We start from the raw sequence: 24,914 nt of genomic DNA, 5'->3' as shown, positions 1-24,914 counted from the left end.
GTCTTATGTCTTCATAAGTTGAAAAACTAAATTATTTTAAAATGGATATGTTGTCAAAAGAATAAAAACATTGGTGTAAGTAATTAACTTAAAATATTACTTTAAAATTAGATTTATTTTTGGTTACCTATTCTCAGTATTGAGAAAAATGTTTGGTTTTTTTTTTTAGATATGAATATATAAAGTGAGTGGATTCTATATCTGTTGACAAAATAGAAGACCTTGCAAATGACTGAATTATTAGAATATTGATAATCACTTATTTCCATTATTTTAGGAATATTACTTATGTTCACTTTTTAAAATGTATGCCAAATTTCTAATTTGTAACTGGAATTATTCCCTTATTTAAAAATCATTATACATTTTTGTAATCTTCTTGTACTGTTTAAATTTCACGGGGGGCTGGCTGAGTGGTATATGAATTTTAATTGTATTTTTATAGAAGTTGAGAGTGGAAAATTTTGTTGTGAATTCCTAAAATTTTATGCACAGTTTGGGGAGACAAGGCTTTGGTAATGCGAAGTATTAAAATGTTGTGCTACTTAACTTTTCATGCATTTTGAAAGTTGCCAAAAACGATGTCACTAGAATGCCAGCCATGTTCAAAGATAGCATGCACATGTGTGCATACGCCCGTGCGCGCGCACACACACACAATACTACTTCAAGCTTCAAATATCACAGCTTCAAACTAGAATCAGAGAAAAGATATTAGCATCAATTGAAACTTGCGGTGGGGAAAAGAAATCATTAACGTAGTGAAATACACAGAGTGCTTTTCTGCCAAAGAGTTCAAGTATGCTTGTGTTTATCATCAAGATATCCCTATGGAGTAGAGGAAACCAAGGCACAAAGAAGTTTAATGACTTGAAAAAGTCTAGGTAAGGTAGTAGCAGTGCCAGTGTTAGAACTCTGCTACCTCCATCCCCCACCCCCCCAAATAGTTGGCCCTCTCTCTGGAAAATTCTGAAGATACTTGGGACTTAGAATTGGATGATCTGGGTTCAGTCACTGCTTATTAGCTGTATGACTTTTGGCAAGTCAAGCATTCTTTGGGACACAATATAGCTTTGATTCTTTCTGTTGAAGTTTATATCTGTGTTTTGTGTAATTCTCTGTAATATAGTATTTCCATGTTATACTCAAACTATTTTGTAGAAAAAAATTCTGGTATCTCTGTAAGAAATAATGGCAGCAAAAAAGCTCAGATTTGGACATTGCTCTTTATTCCCTGTGCAAGTGACTTGTGAATAAGGATACACAAGATATCACAACAATTACTTTTATTGCACACAATGCTTAGTATAGTTTTTCTTTTAAAAACCACAAATTGGTGATTACAAGGTTCTCTGATTTGTTAGTTGGATAATCTTCACTTCCTTTGTTTTGTTTTTAACAAAGATGAAAATATCTAAACCATTGGATTCAGAATTAGATTGTTATTTTCATGAAAAAATTAGTGTCAAATTACATGTCAGAATTTATAAAGATTCTTATTTACATAGTAACAAATTTTTATACTTGTACGTTTTATACTTGTACATTTTGTATTTATATTGGATACTAATTTTGAAAATTTGGTGATTTAAAACCAGATTTTATATTATAAAATAATTTCATAGATTAATTATTAGCTAATTAATAACCTGGAAAAACAGTTTTACCTTGCAAATGATAACTAAGCAATATATATGCATCAAACCCCCAAATGTCTCCATTAAAATTCTTTCCCCAAGTTCTGTTTTTGTTTTTTGTTATAAGTATTTTGATTGCCTAGGAATTTTAATTCCTAAAATTTTCGATATGGGAATCTTTGATTTTTAATTGTATACATTTGTTCCCTTAAGTTTGAACAACTGTGAATGTGAGAGAGTAGTTTGTTATCCACATTTACACTGCACTATTCATGTCCGTTCACTCTTACCCAGCTTGTGTCCGGTTCTCATGCTACATTTTTGATGATTCTGAGTTTGTGAGTAAAAAAAAAAAAAAAAAAAAAGTAACTGGGTGAAATATTGAAATTAACCACAACTGAAAAGCGCTTTGAAACTTGTTTGCAAAGTGTATATACAAAAGCAGTATCTAATGGCTGGAAAATCACATTTTAAATTGTATTGCTTCAAGAGTATTTTTTCAATGAATACTTAACAGAGCTCTCAGCTCACTCTGATACTAAAGCCCAATGAAGAAAGGATTAATTATTTCAGTTTAAAGCCAATTCAGAAATTTCATTTGGCTCCTCAACTTTAAATTTCTTTCACAACAAATGTTTTACCAGAAAAATAGAAATGGACCATCTGCTGAAACCTCCATCAAGTGGGGAGTAGCCAAGGTAGTAGAGAGTCAAAAACATTGGTGATTCATTATTGGTATGAGAATAATTGAAAACTGATGGTAATGATTAGATGAAGTACATGCATCAGAATTGTATACTCTAACAGAAAAACTCCGTGAAATATTCTTCCCCAACCTTCCCTACTTCACCTAAGTTGGACATTTAAATTTTTTCATTTTTATTTTTTACACTATGTATTTTGTAAGTCAACTGTCAGCATCACATATATTATCAAAATAAATACATGGTTTTTGTTTCCATTTTATCATCCAAACCTAGATTTTGGATCCTGTGACTATTAACTACCCTTCTTAAAAAATATTTTAATGGACTTAATTTTCTTATTTTTTTGAGAGAGCGTACGTGCACACGTGGACAAGAGGGGGAAGGTCACAGGGAGAGGGGGAGAGAGAGAGAGAATCCCAACTAGGCTCCACACTCAGTGCAGAGCCTGATGCAGGGCTCCATCCCACGATCCTGGGATCATGACCTGAGCTGAAATCAAAAGTCGGATGCTCAACCAACTGAGCCACCCAGGTGCCCCTATTACTACTTTTTGATCTCTGTTTGTTGTCCTAATGTTGGCTTGTTGTTTTGGGGGCCTGGTCCAAGTTATTACCACTCCTGCCCTCAGTTTTTTGACTTTCTGTTTTCACTGCCTTATATTCTGCTTTACATTCTTAAATGTTACGGATAATTTTTGTTGATGATTTCTCTTATATTTACATCAAAGAATTATACAGTCATGTTTGTGCTTTTTTTTTCCTCATTGGCTTCTCTTCTGTTGTTTCATTTTCTTTGTATAATTCTCCTTTGTAGTTGGCTATGCAGTATATTCATTTCTTTGTCCTGAAACCAAGTCAGGTGATGAACTAGATTATATATTTAACAAAGTTATGGCAAGTCCCCTTGTCTGTGCTGTTAATTAGTCCTGTGATCTAGTGGGAGATGTGGAATGATCATCTATGAACTGGTGGTCTGTTCTTGAATTGGTTAGACACATAATGGTTTTGTTTATGCGTAAAGCCAGAGAATGGTAGAGTTCCACTATAGATTCAGTAATTTCAATGGTACTGCTTGGGGTATCCATTTGGGAAAATGAATGCATTTTCAGAGTTTACTAGTAATAGGTAAAGGCTATGCTCACTGGTGACTTTGTGCTATTAAAATAAAGCAATATATCTTCAGTTACTCCTACTTGTAGTTCTCATTTAGGGATATACTATCTATAAAAAGTTCTGCTGTGGTTTTGATTGAAACTTCAGAGGATATATGGGTCAATCTGGGGGAGAATTGACATCTTAATAATGTTGAGTCTTCCAATTTATGGATATGGTGTCTGTTTTTAGATTCATCTTTGATTTAATTTATCAGTGTTTTATAGTATTTAGTTTATAGATCTTACACATATTTTCTTAGATTTGTCACTAATTATTTCACTTTCTTAGTGCTATTGAAGTAGCACCTAACTTCTTGAAACAAAATTCCAATTTTTAAATTTGGTATATAGAAATAGGATTTTTTTGGATATTGAATTTGTATCCTGCAACTTTACTAAACTTCTATTGGGGACTTTTTTAATGAAGTTGATGGTGTTTTCTGTGCAGGCAATTAATATCATCTACAAATAGAGACAATTTACTTATTTTTGAACCATGTATGACTTTTACTTCTTGCCTTACTGCTTAGAACTTCTGGTATTAGATTTGATATGAATGTGTTGGGAAAGGCACTCTGCCAAGGGCTTTGGCATTGCTGAAGGTCCTAGGATATGCTGGGCATTGCTGGCTCTACCAAGAATGCAAAGACCTGACTCTTCTTTATCGGGTCCGTTTGTGTTTGAAGCTAGCAACCTTGAAGGATGCAGTAATAAGTCCCCAGGCAAAGAGCAGACTTGCTTCTGCTTGTTATAAAAACGGTAAATTTTTATACTCAGTGTTGTTTGGCTGTGATGCAAACCCACTGTGTACAGAGTACTCACCTAGGCCCCTCTGCCAAGGGACTTGGATGGGACGGTGAACTGTCACTGACACCATCCTCATACTTACGTCATATGTGATAAAGTCCTTAGCTGGTAACCCAGGCATCTAATGTCTTTTGCCAGCATCCATGACAAGAGCAGACTAACTATATAGCTTGCAAGTAGAGTAAAATCCTAAACCCTTCATGATTTTTGACAATTTTGGCAACAGGGATGTGATGTTGACAGAAACATGGCTTCCTGCAGGAAGAGGCAAGTGTCCCTGTGGGCTGGTTTAGGTGATAGGAGATCCAGCAGCAAATGCTCCTGTTGAAACAGTAAACTAGTAGATCCTCTGCTGACCTACCTGTTAATGAATATTTAGAGGCTAAGTAGTGAGAAGTTGAATGGAGCTGCCTGAATGGTGCTTTGGTTGGTGCTCACTCTGTAGGCTGGAGGAGGAATGATTGTTATTACGTCAGTAAGGCAGTACACCTCTAGGCCCAAGGCAAAAGGCAGTAGCTGCTGAATCAGGGGGTCCTCAGAACGAAAATGAAAGGTGTCAGCACTGAGCATGGGTAGACTGAATACATTCTAACTTTATTGGTTGAGGCCAAGTAGGCAGCTTGAACATAAATGCAAGTCTCGCTTATTGGTGCAGAGTTCCTCTTGTTTTCTGCCCTCTGATTCATCTCTTACCCTTTAATCTCAGCTGCTTCAGATCGAAGCTTGGTGTGGTTGGGAACCTCAAGGATGGGGGAAATTCAAACTTTAATAGCTGTGTTGGATAGAGTGCCCACGCACCATCCTACCTGGTTCTGTGGGGAGAAAGCACGCTAGCTGGCAAGGGGCGGGTGGGGGGGGGGGAATGGCAGGGTGCACAGGGCACAATAAGGACACCCAGGCTCTTGGAGGAGCTGGGAGGGATGAGGGAGGAAGTGGCACTGACCCTGGAGTGAGGACCCAAACAAAAGAGCCTCCTACCACATCAGCCCTCCTCTGCAGGCTAGCCTCCCCCACTACCCCACTGCCCTCTCCTGCCCCTGCTCCTGGTCAGAAAATAATGTCTTCTCCTGGCAGCTATGGCTGCAATCCCTTTTGTGTGTATGTCAGATCCCTTGGTCTATGTTCTTACAGGGGGGAAAGCAGTCAAATTCAAGAAAAGCTAGAGTGTGGGTGCAGTCTCTGGGCCTGTTCAATATACTCTTGTTCTGGCTTCCTCTGCCAAGTGTATATTTGGTATTGCCGTTTTTACTTCTACATGCTTACACTGTGAATGCTTGTAAGTTCACAGGAGATTTTCCCATTTGTGGGCTGCTGCGTGTCCCCTCCCTGATTGATCCAGCACAAACAATGGATTATCCCTAGAGGAAAGAAAAGAAAATCACAGCTTTGGTTGAAGACTTTGTGGCTAAGGTATGCAGGCCTTTTCTTAGTACAGCAGTGCCACCTGCCTGACCCAACTACCAAGTGCACCTCTTTTGGAAGGGCCTACTGCTGAGGTCTTCTTAAAACTAAACACCTGACCCATGCACTCCTTGCAACTCTCTGGCATGATATTACCGTCTTGGGGGTATGTTATCTCAGACTTGACGGTTAACAAGGGAAGGACCCAAGAGACTGAATTGAGCAAATGAAAATGGATTGTTTAGAGATGCCGGCAGCCTGGCCTTTGGGTCGTCTTGGTTTTGAATGAAGGGGTGGAAGTGACCCCTTTTGGGAAAAACTTTCATGTTACTCCTGAAATATCTCTCACTACTTGAAGCAAAGTTCCTGGCCTCAGTGGGACCCGTGATTCACAGAAGTTCCTATAAATAGGTTGGCCTGGTTCACTGATGGTTCAGCCCAGATACAAGCTGATGGTATCCATTGTACTGCTGCAGCTTTTCAACCAGTGCCAGCTACAGAACACTGAGAATGGATGTGATCGCTCGACTCAATTCTCAGAGCTCTGACCAGTACACCACTTGATGAACGTTAGAGTGTTTTTACTAAATCTTGGGTTTCTTGGGCTCTTACTGGTAGCCCAGCCCCCAGACGTGCCACTTGAGAGATCAGCAGATCAAAAACCTCTCTCTCTGCGGCTGCAAACTATGGAAACAAATTGTGGTTGCCAGTCAGTTTGGGTTACTCAAGCCTGTACCTCCTGGATTGCTGCCATTTTTACTCAGAATGGCATTCTGCATTCAAAATTGTTTTGAATGTAGCAGCATATCCATCATAATAGACTGGACAACCACTGTGTCCTGGGTTTGGGGAAAGGGGATTTCTCAGTGTTCCTTGCCCCAGTTCCACTTGTAGGACTAATTCTTTTTTTATTTATTTTTTATTCTCAAGTTAGTTAACATGTAGTGTAGTTTTGGCTTCAGGAGTAGAACCCAGTGATTCATCACTTACGTATAACACCCAGTGCTCATCCGGAAGAGTGCCCTCCTTAATGCCCATCACCCATTTAACCCAACCCCCGTCACCCCCTGGGTTTGTTCTCTGTGTTTAAGAGTCTGTTATGGTTTGCCTCCCTTTCTGTTTTTATCTTATTTTTCCTTCCTTTTTCTTATGTTCATCTGTTTGTCAGATTCCACATATGAGTGAAATCATATGATAATGTCTTTCTCTGACTGACTTATTTCACTTAGCATAACACCCTCCACGTTGTTGTGAATGGCAAGATTTCATTCTTTTTCATCACTGAGTAATATTCCATTGTATGTGTATGTGTGTGTGTATACACATATACGTACACACCCCACATCTTCTTTATCCATTCATCAGTTGATAGAATTCGGGCATTTGGGCTCTTTCCATACTTTGGCTATTGTTGATACTGCTCCTATAAACATTGGGGTGCCTGTGCCCCTTCGAATCAGCATTTTTTGTATCCTTTGGATAAATTCCTAGTAGTTTCCAAAGAAGACATCCAGATGGCAAACAGACACATGAAAAGATGCTTAACATCACTCATCATCAGGGAAGTACAAATCAAAACCACAATGAGATACGACCGGACACTGGTCAGAATGGCTAAAATTAAGAACTCAGGAAACAACAGATGTTGGTAAGGGTGTGGAGAAAAGGGAACCCTGTTGCACTGCTGATAGGAATGCAAACTGTGGTGCAGCCGCTCTGGAAAACAGTGTGGAGCGTCCTCAAAAAATTAAAAGTAGAACTACCCTACAACCCAGCAACTGTAGGACTAATTCTTTTTCTCCCCCCAGGGGTAAAGCTTTGTTTTTGTTTTTTGTGTTTTTTTGCTGTTTCCTTCCCCTATCTCTAATGGGTTTTCAACAGTGACCAGAGGGTGATAGGGTTTGGTGCACTGCCATGAATGGTTTTAGGCCTTTTCTCCTTCCTTGTATGAGAGAGGGTCGAAAGGATTCAGGTTGGGCTTTATGTCTTGCTGTCAGTGGCTGTTCCTCTTGCCATACTTGGACCAAGAGGGGTGCTTTTCTGGGCCTCTTACTCTGCACCTACTCTTTTTTCTGTGTGCATACCTGCTGCGATTTGTGAAGAACCAGTGGATAGGTATGCCTTCCCTTTTTTTGTTTGTGGTTCTGTATCTCTTGCTAGCACATACTCAGCCTCTAGCACTTCATTAACAATTTTAGCTGAATTATTTTTATTAGTATCTAGTATTGTTTTCCCAGGGAGCTCGTGTCCTGTGTGTCCTTCAAGGCACCTGTTTTTCCTTAGAGCTTGAGTTGGTTGGTTGCCTATAACCTCAGCTCTCCTGACCGCTATTTACCATGATAATAGCTTAATTTCATGACCCTAGTTGGTTATGGTAGAATACCCTGTAAACTGTTGCTTGATTTTATTTGCAAGTATTTTGGTAAAGTCTTTGCATGTTCATGAGAGATATTGATCTGCCATTTTGTTTTATTGTAATGTTTTTGTCTGGTTTTGGAATCATGACAGTGTCGGATTTGTAAAGTGAATTGAAAAATGTTTTCTCTTTTTTTGGTTAAAAACAAATTTGTGTAAGATCAAGACTAGTCTTTCCTCAAATGCTTGGTAAATTCCAAAGAGAAAATATTTGAGCCCAAGAGGTTTTATGTTATTTAAACATTTTATTTGTAAATTCAAATAACTTAATAGATGATAGCTTCAGATTTTCTATTTTATCGTGTCTGTTTTGATGATAAGTATAGCTTGAATAATTTATATCATTTAATTTGCCACATTTATTAGCTTTGATTTGTTTTTAACATTTTCTCATATTTCAATATATGTAGGATTGATACTGTATCTCCCTTTCATTACTGATGTTGGATATTTATATCTTTTTTTCTTGATCAGTTTGCCTAAAAGTATATTAATTTTATTGATCTTCAGATAACCAGTATTTGGTTTCATCGTTCTTAGTGAACATTGTTCTTATTATTTCTATTTTACTGATTTCTGCTTTTACCTTTAGTATTTCCTTCCATCTACTACTTTGTTGAAAGTATCTTTAATGTATTTAAATGCCTTTTTATCTAATATGGGCTCAGTACAGTTTTACTTGAATCCCACAAATATGATTATGTTTTATATCACTCAGTTTAGTATGTTCTTTAATTTCCCTTGTATTTCTTTGCTGAAACATGGGTCATTAAAAATTTTTTTCAGAGCACTTGGGTAGCTCAGTCGGTGAAGCCACTGACTCAATTTCAGCTCAGGTCATGATCTTACAGTTCGTGGGTTCGAGCCCTGCATCAGGCTCTGCACTGACAGTGTGGAGCCTGCTTGGGGTTCTCTCTCTTCCTCTTTCTCTGCCCCTCCCCTGTTGGCGTGGTCTCTCTCTCTCTCTCTCTCTCTCTCTCTCTCTCTCTCTCTGTCACACACACACACACACACACACACAAAAGTAAATAAAAACATTTAAAAATTTAAAATTATTTTTTTCAATTTCTAAATATTTGGTAAGTTTTCTAATTTTTTTGTTACTGATTTCATTCATATTTAATTTCATTAAGAGAATATACATTGTAAAATTACAGTTTAAAAAATTTGTTTAGGTATCTTTAATGGCACAAAATACAGTCTATCTAGGTGAATGTCGTGTGTACCTTTGAAAATAGTGTGTTTTCTCCCATTATTGGGCATAGCGTTTTATAAATTTCAAACAGGTCAAGTTGACTGATAATATTGGTCACGTTTTCTCTCGCCATACTGATTTTATGTTTGTTCTATTAGCTTTGTACTGAAAGTAACTTTTTATTGAAAGAGGACTTGTAAAGTTCCCAGATATAATTCTGGATTGGTCTGTTTCTTCTTTGATTTTTTTTCCAGTTTTTACATCATGTATATTTATTGGATATATGCACATTTAAGAGTATTATGTATGTCTTTATTCCTGATAATCTTGTTTTGATGTCTCCATTGTCTGATTTCAGTGTAGCTACTACAGGTTTGTTTTGTGGCTTATATCATACATACTTTCTTAATCTTTTATTTTTAACTCTTCTGTATCTTTGTTTTAGAGGTTTGGTTTCTGTAGATTGTGATAACTTGGTTTTGCTTTTTTTCCATTCTGATATCTGTCTTTTATTTGGAGTACAGAGCATTTCCGTTCAATATAGTTTTCCATATCATTAGGTTTCCACCCTCCACTTGGCGTTTGTTTTGTTTGCTCCATGTATTATGAGCTCATTTTTCTTCCTTTTCTAACTTGTTTGGGATTTTTACTGTTCCATTTTGTTTGGATTTTTAGTAATTAATGAATAGATAAAATAGAATAATAACAAAACGGAGTAGTATGTAGTCTACTGACTGATTACCTCTATTTTTTAGGTTTCTTATTTTATTGATGGTTTTAGGTTTTATGATATACACGTTTAAACTACATAGTCTTTATAAATTATAGATCACATCATTTATTTAAAAAAATAGTTTTAAAAATATTTCTTTTGAGAGAGAGAAAGCATGTGCATGAGCGGGAGAGAGCAGAGACGGGGGGTGGGTAGAGAGAGAATCCAAAGCAGGCTGCACGCTATCAGCGCAGAGAACAACTTGGGGCTCTGTCTCACAAACTGTGAGATCATGACCTGAGCCTAAATTAGGAGTTGAGCACTTCACCAATTGAGCCACCCAAGTGCCATGATCCCATCATTTAATGATGGTAGATCCTTATTATCCTATCACTTCCTTTGTCCTTTTTCCATCTTCTGTACTGTTTCTTTTTTAAAGTTTAGTTCTGCTTTATAAACCTCATAATAGATTGTTACTTTTTGTTTTAAGCAGCCAATCATCTTTTAAATAAAAATTTAATAATAATAATTTATGCATTTACAGTTGACTGTGAGCAGTAGTTCACAGTGCTGACCCCATGCAATTGAAAATCTGTGTATAACTTTTAACTCCCCCCAAAACCTAACTACTAATAGCCTATTGTTGACTGAAGCCTTAGTGATAACATACACAATTGACATATATTTTGGATGCTATATGTTATACACTGTATTCTTAAATTTTTATTTCTTTTTATGTGGGCTCCATGCCTAGTGTGGGGCTTGAACTCACAACCCTCAGATTTAAGAGTTGCAAGCTCTACCGACTGAGCCAGCCAGATGTCCCAATATATACTGTACTCTTAAAGTAAGCAAGAGAAAATTAAGGAAATTGTAAGGGAGAGAAAATACATTTGTAGTACTGTCCTGTATTTAAAAAAAAAATCTGGCAGAAGTGGACCCAACCCAGTTCAAACCTGTGTTGTTCAAGGATCAACTGTATTTACAGTGTCTCACACTTTAAATTTATTTATTTATTTATTTATTTATTTATTTATTTATTTATTTACTTACTTATTTTTTTTACTTATTTTACTTATTTACGTATTTACATTGGAGATTCTGGTATTTTCCTTCAGTTTGAAGAACTCTGACTTTTTTGTAGTTTAGCCTGTCTGGCAACAAATTATGCTTTGTTTAGAATTATGCTATCATTTAGAAGCTATTTTGTTGTTTTCTGGCATGTGTATTTTCTGGTGAGAAGTCTGGATCATTCTTTGTTCTTTGCTATGTAATGTGTCTTTTTTCTCTGTCCCTTTTTAGGATATTCTTTTTATTTATTCTATCCATAGTTTCATTATGATGTGCTTTGGTGTGTTTTCTTTGTGTTGTTTCCCTTCCTTTGCTTGGGGTTCACAGATATTCTTGGATCTTTGTTGCTGCTGTGCTGCTGCTGTTACTTGTTGGTTTGGTTTTCTTATCAAATTTGAAAAAAAAAATTCATTCTTCAAATATTTCTTCTTTCTCACATCTTCCCTCTCCTCCTGGGACTCCGATAACATACATTTTAGACTCCTCGTATTGACACACATACCACTGATGCTCAGTTCATTTATTTTTGTAGTTATAGCTTGAGTAGTTTTGGTTTGCTCTGGTTCCAGGTTCTGCAATCTTTTCTTTTGTGGTGTCTGATCTACCTGGAGCCCTTCCACTGAATTTTTCAGTTCAAATATTTTGTTTTTCACCTCTAAACATTTTATATGATCAATTTTTAGAGTTTCCATTTCTCTTCTCATTGTGTTCATGTTTTCTTTAAGTCTGTGCTCATAGTTATAATAGATATTTTAAGGTCTTTGTCTCTTAATTCCGTTATCTTTTTGCATCTTGGTAGTTCTAATAATTTTTTTGAAGATTTTTTTTAAGTAATTCCTACACCCAACATGGTACGGGAATTTACAACCCCGAGATCAAGAGTCGCATGCTTCACTGACTGAGCCAACCAGGTGCCGCTCTAATAATTTTTGACTGGATACCAGCCATTGTATTGGATATTGTTGTCGTCCTTTAAAGAATGTTGCACTTTGTTCTGTCAGGCAGTCAAGTTACTTGCGGATCAACTTGATCCCTTTGAGGTTTGTTTTTAAGCTATACAGGGGCATCTTCAGAGGAAACTTAACTGTAAGATTAGTTCAGCCCTACCATTAAGGCATGATCCTTCATGGGTATGTACCAAGTGCTCCTGTGCTCAATGGTGTCTCTTCATGTTGGCCTTCAAGCTGGAGCACCTTGTGGTGCTCTCATTGTGAACTCAGAATTGATCAGTTTGCAGGCTCTCTGGTTGTTCTTTGCTTGGCCTCTTTGAGTTTCATATGCTTTCATAACAATATTTTTTTGAAGATTCGAGAAACCCTAAATACAAAATTTGGAAGTGTTTCTGTTCTTAGGTTGTTTTTTAATGTTATTTTGACCTACCTTCCCTTCCATTTACTGAGCCTTCTTTAACTCAGATTTGTCCTTTAACCTCATCTAGACCATTATTTATGACTTGCTAGGGTTTTCCCTTATGTTGTCAGGGAACACGTATTTAGGCAGAGAGCCTCAATAATCCTAGAGCTCACTTCGTTTGTTTTCTAGGGAGTCACAGCCTTGCTCTCCTGCTGTCCAGGATCTGAAAATAGTATTATAAGTTTTGTCCACTTTTCTAGTTGCTAGGGTAAGTCCTGCACCCTAGAGTAATTTGGAAGCAGAAGTTCCAAATTTGTTTTAAAAACTAATTATCCTATAATTTCTTGTAGTAATTAATTATGCACTAAATCTTGGTGTTCTTTTTACTGCTGTTTTAAAGTGATTAAAATCTTTGTTTTACTTTTTATGCCTTATTATGTTACAGTCTAATAATAGGCTAGTGATATTTTGTGTCCTGGAATTCACATTCTTTGCATTTAAAATATTTGCCCTGGACAATTTTCTTTCATAAGTACCTCTATTACTTTTTTTTCGCCCTGTTGGAGAAAAAGATAACAGTGCTGGAAGAAAGATCACACAGATGCAGATTAATGCCTTTGCAAATTTATGTCTTCTAATCTCTAGTCATTTCCCTTCTGTCACAGGTGTTGTTATATTGACCAGGGAGTGGGAAACATTTTCTGTAAGGAGCCAGGGAGTCAATATTTTGGGCTTTGTGTGCCACATAGAGTCCGTATTGCATATTCCTCTTTGTCTTCTTTTCTGACTCTAAAAATGTAAAAACCAGTCTTAGCTTTCATCTTTGGTCTATAGGCCTTAGTTTAATCACCCTTGACATAGGCCACCACAACTTTGTTCAAGCAGCCTTCCCTTCTCTCCAGTTTATACCAGAAGACCTTAATTTTTACTTTACTGATGAAATGGAGTTTGGAACTTTTGTCATCTTCTTGCTTCCTATGTGGTCCTTCTAAAAGCCTGTCTAGACTTTCCATTATTTGTCTTTCTTTCACTGTGTGTCAAGAGAGGATATGTGTACATATATGTGTGTGTGTGTGTATATATATATATATATATATATATATATATATATATATATACACACATCGCCTTTATTTTAAGCCTAAGCCTACTATGTGGATTCCTGTTTTTGTCCTCTTCCAAGTTCATTTACAACTTTTTCCATTTTGCTGTATTATTTTTCTTCATTCTTTCAACTGTACTATACCAATTGTGCTTATTTGCTGTTCTGCCATTTTAAGTTTGGCTTATGACCTCTCAAAATGTTGATTTTTAAGGAAAGGAAAAATCAAATCACCACAACAGTTGGTCTTAAGTACTTTCAGTTGCGTTTCAATTGGAAGTGGAAGAAGATTGCTTTTTTAAGCTATAGTAAAAATATATAGGTAAAGGTGTTTTTGTGATACATACTTAAGAGTTAGTTGATCTTGGCCATGTTTTTTCCTTCATTTCCCCCCAGTGACAACATAATAAGACTAATGAATTTGAACATCTCAAGGAAAAATGTTCTGTGTTGGGGAGTGATAACAGTTCTCTAAAAGGCAAAACATCAAGTACAAGGTTTGTTTTTTTTTTCTTCTTCTTTCAGGAATCAGACTAAATCTAGGCACATTGTGTTGCAGGCATCACCTCACAAATCTGCCAACGCATGTCCTTTCTGAGCTTCAACACAGCTGCTGTCCCAACCAGTCTTTCTTCTCTTTGATAGTGGTTTGCATTAGTGTTTTGGTTTATGATGGGGAAGGAAAAAATACAAAAGAATCCCTTCCTCATTTTTCTTATGATATTATGGGTTTTAAAAGCAATAATATAAGTATCAGTGACTTCTAGATCATTCTCATACTAAGAAATATGAAGGGCATTAGGTGTTTTAAATATAGATGAATCCATTTATATAAAAAATGGACTTTAAGGAATAAGGTTACTTGTAAAGAGTAAAGACACATTAAAAAAACTACATGTTCTTACAACAACTTGTTCTATTCTTTTTTTTTTTTTGTAACATAGCTATTCCTCCCCCGCTCCCCACACAACAGATTTGTAATGTAAGAATAGAATCATGGTGCAGCCTGCAATTCCCAGAGGTAAAACACACAGTACTAGACTTCCATCTGTAGATTTTACTTTTTAGATTTTATGTATTTTTTGAGTTAAATTAAAATTTGAAATCATTTTAAGCTTTCAAGGACTGTATTTATGTTAGATTGTTCTCTTATAAGAGAAGTGGCTACATCATAGAGCAGTTATTGATGCTTTGTGTTAAGTAGATATTTTGTTAGGTGGTTACCCTTTGATTATTCTTTTGCAGTCGTATATACTACAATTTGGCAGTGCTTTTGTGTCTTGAATTTCAGTTGCCTGCTTTTGTCTTATTTGATTAGTTTTGTAATGGTCTTTTACTCTTGAATTTTCTTCTCCCTCCCTCTTCTTGTTGGACATACAATGGCATCATTAATGAGTGTTTTATCTATTTAAGTAAATCTCTAAAATTAGTTTTGAATTGGATGTTTTAGATATGTAAATATAACTCACAATTATTCAAAGTTGAAGAAAGGTGCTCTGAATGACCTGGGAGTTTTCATATAATAATTTAATGTTCTTAAATGCATGTTTGACTTTATGCTTACATTTGAGGGTATTTGAGCCTATGATAAAAGAACTTTATTGGTATCATAATAACTGTCAAACATTTAAATCCATTGCATCGTAGATGAACTCTTCTTATACTAGTAGAATCAAAATTGTGCTGTGCTATTCTCTTTTTTTAAACATGGGATATAATGAAGATATTTCAATTAAGTTAAAAATACATTTGTTTTCACTAGCTTTGGAAAGGAGACCAGTAAAAGTGTTTTCACAGTGATTTGCATTACCTGGGGAAATTGCTCCCTGAAAACATGAGATGATTTAACATTTTCGGTTTTGACTGTTTTTTATTTGTCTTAGAAGATAACTTGATGGGGCACCTGGGTGGCTCAGTCAATTCAGCATCCGACTTTGGTGCAGGTCATGATCTTGCGGTTGGTGGGTTTGAGCCCTCATCGGGCTCTGTGCTGATAGCTCAGATCCTGGAGCCTGCTTTGGATTCTGTGTTTCCCTCTCTCTCTGCCCCTCCCTTGCTCACACTCTGTTTCTCTCTCTCTCTCAAAAATAAATATTAAAAAAAAAAATAATAAAGGGGCACCTGGGTGACTGAGTCTGTTAAGCATGCTCAGAGCCTAGAGCCTGCTTCGGATTCTGTGTATTCTTCTCTCTCTGTCCCTCCCCTGCTCATGCTCTCTCTCTCAAAAATAAACATTAAAAAAAATTTTTTAATAAAAAATAACTTGATTTGCAGTGATTTGTTCATTTGCAGGGACAACAGTATAAACACATGTTGGCGTTGCTGATGTTCAGGGAGTCAGTTAGCTATGTGTGAGCCTGGCCCTGCCCACTTTCCCAGTCTTATCTTGATTAGTTCTCTATATTTTCCAGATGTTCATTAATGGTACCATGTAGAATAACTCATAAGAGTCATTTTAAAAACCAGGAAATTCTTAAAATTCCTTATTTATATTTTTTGAATGTACCACATTAGTATGAGAGATTTGACTCTTATATTTTCAGCTATAATTCTTACTTTTATGTTGTGGAGACATGACTGTTGTTCAGGAGATTTTTTTAAAAGTTTTTTTTTTAAGTTTATTTTTTTTAAGTTTATTTATTTATTTATTTTTTTGAGAGAGGGAGAGAGTGCATGAGCGAGAGCAGGGGAGGGGCAGAGAGAGAGAGAGAGGAAGTGAGAGAGAGAATTCCAAGCAAGTTCCTCACTACCAGTGTTGGAGCCCTGCACCAGCTCAAACCCACAAACCCAGAGATCATGACCTGAGGCGAAATGAAGAGTCGTACATTTAACCAACTGAGCCACCCAGGTGCCCCTGTTCAAGAGATTATTTTAAATAAAATCAAAATCACCATAGAGAAAGCCTCATCACTTGGTTAGTCATAGTACATTCTATGTGTCTGATGGTACGTAAGGTGCTAGGGAAACTATGATAAATAACGAGTTTGTAGTTTGGTAAGGAAAACAGACAAATAAATACCCCATGGTGGTATAGACAAAGTATAGTACTAAGGGTTGAGTATGAAGTACTAAGAAGGGCAGTAATCTGGATGGAGATGATCAGGGAACACTTTCTAGAGGAAGTAAATGAACTGAGATGTAAATGATATTTAGGTGTTAGCCAGATTGATTAGGATGGGTGGTGTTTGTTCAGATCGGTGCCAGAGTACCAGATAAAAGAGACAGCTTTTCCTAGGAGTTTGAGGTAGAGAAGACAAAGGAGGAGGACAGAGAAGTGTTGGCTGATGGGGCCAGATAGTAAATGGTGATGCAAGCCATGTTATAGGATTAGGTTTTACAGGAGGTCAATGATGACTCCAAAAAGGCCTGTAAGTAATATGATCAAACTTACATTTTAGAAAGATCATACTAACTACAATGTCATATGAGCTGGAAAGTTGGGAGTTTAATGAGATGCAGGGAAACTTAGTTTGTTAGACAAGAGTTGATGGTGGTTTAGAATTATTGGGGTATTGAGGATTAGAACAAAGTCATAGGATCATTATGAAGGGGAGATAGAAACAGTGAGATTTGGTGAGAGGAGCAGGGCTATCTTGACAAGTGGATAGTAGGGATGCTCCCTGAGTTATAGCTCTTAGGAACTATGAAGGATGATTGTAAGTATGTGGGGGGACATGTTGAATTAGAGATACTTATTGGACACAAGTGTAGGTATGCAAAACTGTGTATGTGTGTTTGAAATTGAAGAGAAAAAAGGGGCATAAGATGCAGATCTGAAAGTTGCCTTGGCAATTGAATATGGAGAGCTGTGGATTTGGGTCCCCCAAAGGGAGTGGAAATCAGATGGACCCCTGAGAAACTGTGATATGTCAGGGATGGACATAGGAAGAGAAGAGCACAGACATGACTGAGAGGCAATGACTAGAGAGGTGGGAGGGTGTGATGGTAGCAGGGAAAAGAGAGTGTGTCAGGGCTGGAGTAGTCAGCGGTGTTACATGCTGCTGAGACTTTAGGTAAGATAAGATTGAAAAGTGGTCTTAGGATATGCTCCCCTCTCCCCCCCCCAGAAAAGTAGGTGGTGACCTCAGCAAGCCCAGGCACTGAGATCAAGCGAACACCAGTGTAAGCACATTTACTTCACGAAGCAATTTCAAGTGTCAAGTACAGTTATAAAGCATTTCATGTTTTGTGAAAAAATTTTTTAATGTTTATTTATTTTTGAGACAGAGACAGAGCATGAACGGGGGGAGGGCCAGAGAGAGGGAGACACAGAATCCGAAGCAGACTCCAGGCTCTGAGCTGTCAGCACAGAGCCCAAGGTGGGGTTCGAACTCACGGAGCGCGAGATCATGACCTGAGCCAAAGTCGGACGCTTAACCGACTGAGCCACCCAGGCGCCCCAATTTTTAAAGACTATGATTACAGTGGCGCCTAGGTGGCTCGGCTGGTTAAGCCTCTGACTTCGGTTCAGGTCATGATCTCACGGTTCATGAGTTTGAGCCCCATGTCGGGCTCTGTGCTGACAGCTAGAGCCTGGACCCTGCTTCGGATTCTGTGTCTCCTTCTCTCTCTCTGCACCTCCCATGCTCGCGTGCTGTCTCTCTCTCTGTCTCTCAAAAACAAATAAATGTTTAAAAATTAAAAAAAAAGACTATGATTAGAATAATCTGATATTTGAAATTTTATAACTTGAAACTTTAGATTACAAAGGAGTAAGGGAAATAGGTTTCATAAGTATGGCTTGGATTTGAAATAACTGGCATTTAATCTAAACTCTACTAATTATTAGGACTTCCATTTTGTAGATAATGATAAATGGTTATTGACAGAATTTAATGAGATAATATATGAAAAAATGTTTAGCATAATGCCTTACAGGTGTGCATGTGTGTATATAAAATGTTGAACGCCTTATATATAATTATACTGGTTAATAATTTCAGACTGGCTTTTCTTTTGGTATCTTTGTTACCTGTTGTGTAATAAATTACACTTGGAAGGTAAAAGTTTAAAACAATAGACATTTATTAAATCACACTGTTTCTGATAGTATGATAGGAAGAATAATAGTCCATAAAGTTGTTCGTGTTCTATTTCCCCAAACCTGTGAATATATTACATTATGTAGCAAAAGAAACTTGGCAAATATGATTAAGATTGTGTACCATGAGATAGGAGATTATCCTGGATTATCTGGCTAGGCTCAGCCTAGTAAATGAGCCCTTAAAAGTGGAAAGCATCTCCCAGCTGAAATCAGAGGAGATGTGTTGGAAATGCGGCAGTCAGGGGTTCACAGAGGTTCAGAGTGTGAGATGGAGGTAGGGGCTATGAGCCAAGGAATGTGGGCAGCCTCTGGTATCTGACAGCCAGCAAGGAAACGGACCTCAATCCTACAACTGCAGGGAACTGAGTTTTTCCAGAGACCTGAATGACTCTGGAAGCAGATTATTTCCCAGAGCCTCCAAAGTAATGCAGGTAGCCAACACCTCAATTTCAAACTTGTGACACCCAGAGCAGAAAATACCAGCTGCATCCAATGTATTTCTCACCTACAGAATTGTGAGATAGTAAGTTTTATTGTATAGAGCCACTAATTTTGTAATTTATGGTAGCAATAGTAAACTATTCTAAAGATTACAGAACTAGAGGCAGGTTAGCTGGGGAGATTTTGATTCAGGGTCTGTCATGAGGTTACAGAGAAGCTGTCCAGAAACTGTAGTCATCTGGAGGCTTGACTGGGGCTGAAGGATACTTCAGAGCTCACTCAAGCGGTTGGCTTCAGTTCCTCACCATGAGAGCTTCTTCATAGGGCTGCTTACAACATGACAGGTGACTTCTTCCAGAGTAATTGGTAAGAGGGAGAGAATGAACAAATATGAGAGCATGCAATATGCAAAGTAGAAGCCAGTGTCTTTTAAAAATCAAGTCTTAGATGTGCATATCATCGTGTCTGCCATATTCTGTTGTTCAAACAGACAAATCTTGATATAATAGTAAATTACACTGCAGAAGAGTGTGATTATCAGTTGGCAGACAGAGATCATTAGGGGAGGTGGGCTATCATAGTACTTATGTGCCCAAGATGACCAACTTCCAGTTCTAGATGACCTCATTAGGCATATATAGTCCCATGTCTGCAGGGTAGTTTTATTATTATTATCTTTTTAATGTTTATTTATTTATTTATTTTTGAGAGAGCATGAGCAGGGGTGGGACAGAGAGAGAGAAGGAGACAGAATCCAAAGCAGGCTGCAGGCTCTGAGCTGTCAGCACAGAGCCCCATGCGGGGCTTGAACTCATGGAACATGAGATCATGACCTGAGCCGAAGTGGGCGTTTAACCCACGGAGCCACCCAGGTGTCCCTGCAGTGTAACTTTATACAGGTTATTTAGCCTCTCTAAAACTGAGGTTATTCCTTCAGAATTAAAATTAGTTGAAATTGATTTCATGTCAGTACTAGAAATCAGCTTAAGCTAGCTTAGGCAAACGAGGTATTTCTTAAAAGTCCTGGCACTTAATATTTTAGAATGTGCTGTTTTAAGATTAAGGATGCTAAGGTATTTTTTTTTTAATTTTTTTTAACGTTCATTTATTTTTGAGACAGAGAGAGACAGAGCATGAACGGGGGAGGGTCAGAGAGAGGGGGAGACACAGAACCTGAAGCAGGCCCCAGGCTCTGAGCTGTCAGCACAGAGCCCGACGCGGGGCTCGAACTCACCGACCGCGAGATCATGACCTGGCTGAAGTCGGCCGCTTAACCGACTGAGCCACCCAGGCGCCCCACTAAGGTAGTTTTTGAGAAATTCAAGAATGGTTGAAGGTAGAGACAATGACTGGTGTATCTTGGTTTAGAAGACAGTTCTTGAATGAGTCAAATTTGGCCACATCATAGGAACATGACGTCTCCCTCTGCCAATTACATGGACGTGAGGGAAGGTTCCTAGAAGGGTTGGTGAGAGTAAGTGGTGCCACAGCTTCAATGGGCACCGTTCTTCGTCTAGTGTGATGAGTGGCAGTTGTTATAGCTGTTACAGTAGGTTGGTGTAGCTATACACAGTGGCTCTGTTTTTTATTCTTGAGAGTTTTAGGACTCATTTCCACAGGTAAGTCTCTTTTGTCTATTGATGTGTCTCGTAGCATGGTGCCTAGCACATAATTACCCAATAAATATTTATTGAATGGATGAAGGAGTCAGTGATTGTTGTGGCAATATGACCATTATTCAAATATTTAAATACTCTTCTGCTGCATATCATTCTTTTTAGTCATAATTAATGTTGATTTAGTACTTATTTTGTGATACCAAGAAGCTGCTGTTTGTACTAAAGAGTGAACTAGAGCAATTTTAAAATAATGGAATAAGTGAAGGTATAATTACTGGCTGGCTGATCTCTGATTTATTAAGGTGGTTTTTCAACTCATGTTTGAACAGCAAAATCCATATGGAAGTATTAGTAAACCTATTTGCAAACAGCAGTTGTGCACTGGAGAGTTGCATACAATTTATGTAATCTCACTCTAAGTATAAAAAGTTTAATAATCCTAGGTATTTTATGGTTACCATGTAAAACTGGATCTTGAGGGGTCATGCTATTGTCTCAGTTAAATTTTTGGAAATATACTATATATGGTTTTGAGCACAAAGATAACAATTGCAGATCTACTAGCTGTTTATTTTTCATCCACAAATATTTATTAGCTGTATTTCTAGTTATTAGTGTAAGTTTTGTAAGTAATTTTTAGGGTATGAATGTCACAAGCTGAAAAGAAGTACTTTTGCTGATTCTTATTATTTTTAATTTACTTTTAGTTGTTCAATTCTATTCAGTTCTATTAAGTGAAGCTGCTAACTCCAATATTACAGGGGAGGCATTCAGAGTTTAGAGTAGAGTATTTGAATATTTGGGGTGAGTGAATCTAAAAAAAAAGTATAAAAATAACTTTAATATGCTGATGATTCTAAAAAAGGTATTAATAATGTGCTATGAAGGTTAAAAAGAAACCATCTGGTTTGAAGAATCTCAACAGGTTTCATGAAATAGGGTGGAGCTGTATGAATAATTCTGAAAAGTAGAGTTGGAGTGAGTGGTGAAAATCCAGATATCTAACGGATTTTATTTTTGAGCCTGTAACTTTAAAATCCTGAACTATTTGTCCCGTGCTGCTTTACATACTGACTTTTTACTTTTAATTATTATCACTGAAAGTGGTGATAAGATGGGCTGGAATAATTTAAGTTCTATTAAAAATAAACCTGAATAATTTAGACTCTATTTTAAATACAAAAGTTACGATTAATTTAACTGTACTAGCATGCAACCAGCCAGTTTACCGAGAATAGGAGGACTGTGGTAGCATTGGCCGGACTAAGGGTGGCATAGAATTTACAGACTTATAGAACTGGAAGGGGCAATGAAGATCAGTCATCTTCATTTTCAAGAGTAAGAACCAAGAGCAGAGAGATAAATGAATTGCCTGTTTTTCTACATTTATAGTGATGGAGTTGGGACTTTATAGAGCCATGTCTTGTAATATTTAGTCCATTAGGACTATTTGAAGCAGTCCCCTAATTCATTTTTGTTAAGGTTACTGAATCTGAAATATTTAATTTGTATGCAATCTGAAGACTCTTACAGACCTATCAGTCTAATATTCCCCCTGCTTCCTGCCTCCCTCAGAGATCTCTTTTATAGTTCACAGATAGAAGATGGCAGAGCACACATGAGACACATAATGTCAGAGAGTGAATGGGATGGATAGGAACATAATTATGCCAACTGGTAAAAGTTCTTCAAGTCCAATGGACATGACAGGAAATTCTAAACCATCTTGAATCTAAGACTAGTCTCTTTAACAAAAAAATTAATTTTGAACTATCAGCAAAGGCAATCACATTTTCAGTTTTTACTAGCAAGATACATTTCAGACCTCTCCTTTCTGGTAGCACTTTATTAGAGATACCATTTTGTCCAGAGGTAATTTTTTTAACAGCTTTATTAAGCTGTAATTAACATACCATGTAATTTGCCCATTTAAAGGGCACAGTTCACTATTTCTCATTTATGTTCAGAGTTGTGCAGTTGTAGCCACAGTTTAATTTTAGAACTCTGTACCCATTAGCAGTCACTCCCCATTTCCCCACCCCAACCATGCCACCCTATGCAACCACTATTCTTTCTTTTTCACGTAAATAGAATAATACAGTATGTGATCTTTTGTGACTGACTCTTTCACTTACTGTATTCTTTCAGGGTTCAGCAATATGGTAACATGTATCGGTATTTCATTCTTTTTTTTTTTTTTTTTAATGTTTATTAGAGAGTGAGTGAGCAGGGGAGGGGCAGAAAGGGAGAGAGAGAGCGAGCGAGCAGGGGAGGGGCAGAAAGGGAGAGAGAGAGAGAATCCCAGGCAGTCTCCACATGGTCAGTGCAGAGCCTGATGTGGGGCTTGAACTTACAAACCATGAGATCGTGCATGACCTGAGCTGAAGTCAAGAGTTGGAGGCTTAACTGGTTAAGTCACCCAGGTGCACCAATATTTCATTCTTTTTTATTGCCCAGTAATATTTCATGTATGAATACCAAATTTAATTTATTCATCATCTGATGGACATTGGAATTATTTGGGCAAATATTTTCTCTTATTGTGTTGGTTGTCTGAGATTTTTTGTTTTTGTTTTAATTTAAAGATAGTACAATATGAGAAATATAGTACAATATGAGAAATATAACTTAACCCCTTTTCATGGACTTGCAACAAAGGAAAACCGTTGATATTGCATCTTTTAAAGATACTAGAACTACTCTCAAAATTGGAGAGAGATTAGAAAGTATGAATTGAGGAACTGAAAAGGTATAATTGTAAGGTCAGCAATTTTATTACGTTCTCCAAACCTTGTGTTTGGATCGTCTTCTCTGTTTCTGGTTTTCCTTTCTCCAGCTTTCAAAATCTCACTATATTTGTGTTCCCTGAAGCACCTTTGTTAGAGCATATTATTGGGCTTCCCATCTACCCAAATGGTCTGTAATTCTAAATCATCTCTGTCTTGATGATGGATTATATGTTATAGTTTTCTCTTTCTTTATTGCCATTTGCAGGGTGGGGGCCAGTGAATTTAATTTAAATAAGTGAGACCATATTTGTGAAGGTAACATTCAGCCTGAGGCATATATGTTAAAGGAAGGGGAGAGCACTGTGGATGTGCTTTTGGCCTGATGTTTATCTTGAGTCCATGTATAAAAGTATTAGAAACTTAGGATTTTGGGGGGGGGGGTTACCTGAGGGTTATTCATAGCACTTCGATCCATATCCTTTCTACTTACTCCTTTTCTGGAGGCCTGATACCTAGTCCTTGAAATTGTGCAAGATTTCCTTTCCTTATTTATCAGATACCACATTTACTCAGCTCATGGGTCATAGTTTGGTATAGGAGAAAAGATTTTATTTAACTAACATATAATATGAGCTTATTTTGAGGAATATTTTATATTGTAAAAGTTCACTTAGTTTACTAAATAAATCCCTGATTGATGGAATTTAAAGTGTTTTAGTTAAGTGAATAACTTTGGGCAGTGGGAGAGATTTTTGAGCATTAGTCATTAAAATTTAGCACATATGGTCTAAGTAAATGCCAGAAGAAATACAAGTAATATGCTGTGAAAATTCACAAGATAGATAAATTATTTACAGTTTAGGAGAGTAGATAAAATATTATGCGTAGTTAGCATTAGAGATAGGATTTGTTTGGGAAGTTTAGAAATTGGGAAGGTGCAAAAATTTAGGGTTAGAGGGGGATATTTAGTATTTTAGTTTGACCAAAAGGTAAGCTTTGGATTACTGGTTAAATACAGTAGTTGAATGCATGCTTTTATTTATACTTCTTCTTTAAAATTCATTAAAATGACAATAAAGGGCTAAAAAGGTATAAACTGACAAGGACAAAGAGTGCAAAAAGAGATACAGCAGATGAGAGAAATTACAGAATTTTGCATATGGAAAGCAAATAGATGAAAGGCTATTGATATTTTTTAATGTTTATTTTTGAGAGAGAGAACATGTGAGCAGGGAAAGGGCCGGGGGTGGGGGGCGGGGTGCGGGGATTGGTGGTGGAGAAAGGATCTGAAGCGGGCTCCACACTGACAGCTGAGATACCCATGAAGGGCTTGAACTCAAGAACTGCGAGATCATGATCTGAGCTGAAGTTGGACATTTAACCAACTGAGTCACCCAGGTGCCCTAAGATGATTGATTTATTAAAGTGTAGAAAGTGGAGACATAAAGACCTGCAGAGGGGAAGCCAAGAAGAAGCATGTCACCCACGGAATTCTGGAAGGCCTCGGAATTAGAAGCATTATAGGCTC

General features: G+C 37.2%; 1 protein-coding gene across 1 annotated transcript in view; it reads left to right on the top strand.

The window, feature by feature from the left end:
• The window catches only part of COG5 (component of oligomeric golgi complex 5), a 321,373-nt gene that overhangs the window by 83,005 nt on the left and 213,454 nt on the right, over nt 1-24,914 (top strand). The gene's annotated exons all lie outside the window — the stretch shown is intronic.

This window comes from Herpailurus yagouaroundi, unplaced genomic scaffold (assembly GCF_014898765.1).
Source record: "Herpailurus yagouaroundi ecotype Mexico unplaced genomic scaffold, PumYag 100, whole genome shotgun sequence".
Classification (NCBI taxonomy): Eukaryota; Metazoa; Chordata; class Mammalia; order Carnivora; family Felidae; genus Herpailurus; species Herpailurus yagouaroundi.
The sequence above is the reverse complement of the archived record's forward strand: the minus strand, read 5'-3'. Positions and strand labels throughout refer to the sequence as shown.